The sequence below is a fragment of the Apis dorsata genome, unplaced genomic scaffold, assembly GCF_000469605.1.
Source record: "Apis dorsata unplaced genomic scaffold, Apis dorsata 1.3 scaffold_696, whole genome shotgun sequence".
Classification (NCBI taxonomy): Eukaryota; Metazoa; Arthropoda; class Insecta; order Hymenoptera; family Apidae; genus Apis; species Apis dorsata.
The window spans coordinates 210,059-211,429 of record NW_006263875.1 but is presented as its reverse complement, the minus strand read 5'-3'; the positions used below and the strand labels follow the sequence as shown (position 1 = coordinate 211,429).

At 28.1% G+C, this 1,371-nt stretch overlaps 1 long non-coding RNA gene across 1 annotated transcript; it reads right to left on the bottom strand.

Moving 5' to 3' along the window:
- Positions 1-30: 30 nt before the first annotated feature.
- Positions 31-1,365, bottom strand: LOC116186445. The gene is made up of 2 exons (XR_004151441.1): positions 479-1,365; positions 31-374 (listed from the first exon to the last, which is right to left on the bottom strand). It is a non-coding gene; the product is annotated as an uncharacterized LOC116186445 (long non-coding RNA).
- Positions 1,366-1,371: the final 6 nt, after the last annotated feature.

Genomic DNA, 1,371 nt, shown 5'->3' with positions numbered 1-1,371 from the left:
TATATATATATATATATATATATATATATATTTTTTTTTTTTTTCTATTCATCTAACTATCTTAATGTTTATTTGCATTCCAATTTCAACGGAGAAATACTTTGTACAAGTTGTAACGTAATGAAGATAATTAAAATACAATGTAAACCCCGACGCGTATCGAATTATGCAAACGTGCAAGAGTGTGCTTATTCAGAAACAAAACACGCCAGCTCGTACAATGCATTATTATTTGGAATTTACGACGGTACTCATGAGAACGATGGAAAAGGATGGAGTCGTATTCCTCTACACTTGTTATCTTATCGTGATCTCTAAAGGGTTCGAGTTCGGATGGTGATCAAACATTGAAACAGGTCGAAATCGAATTTCATCTAAGGAATTTATTAAAATTTAATTTTAATCATATTAGTCATCGTTTATTTTTATTTAACATTTTATAATATAGTATTTTAATATAATTATTAAAAAATAATACTTACATAAATGAAAAGATAATTTGACGAGATATAGCGATGGAACGAAATGAGAATCACTGATACGAGCAGGTTGACTACCCCCCGCCCACCGCTACTCCTCTTTCCCCCCTGATTTCATGTTGGAGCAAAGCTCATGTTACACGATGCAGACTATCTTCCGGCCAATCGATACGTACTTAATTAATTAACCCTTTCGTATATCACATATTATTACTAATTGTAAATCCAACGAAATATATTTGTTCCAGTTGCTAACGAATCGCGTTAATAAGTATTTTGTAATGGCATCGTTTGTTGAAAATGAGAGAGAAAAAATAGACGCATGTACAGGTGAATATTTTTAATTAAAAGTAATTTACGTTATGAAATTTGTTCCTAGAAGTTGGTAGAATAATATTAAAATTGGCGATGTTGTTAAAAATTACAAAATGTGAATAATGAATAAAATGAAAGAGAGGAATTATATTAAAATTATTAATGTGAAATATTCAATTTCATTTCCTTTCTTTCTTTCTAATAGAATAAAAAATAATAATTTTTTATTCTATTTGATATTAAATAGAATTTATTTGCTTAAAATTAATTCAATTTTTAATTAAATTTTATCTTCTCTAAATATAATAAATATTTTTAAAAAATATTCCTTTATTTAGAAAGATTTATTTTTTTTTTTTTTCAATTGAAAAACAAATGGATAAGTGCACGAGGGATATTAAACGGAATTCAAGTTAGTGTTCCACGTAAGAACGTTCAATTTTTCAAAAGTTCCGATTCACTTTGTTTGAATGAAGCCAACTGAATGCAGGTAAGATTACATTCTTAAAGTAATTTAAAGTTCGTGCCAAGTTTCTGAGGTTCTCGTTGTTAAACAGCATTAACTCGGTATTGGAGT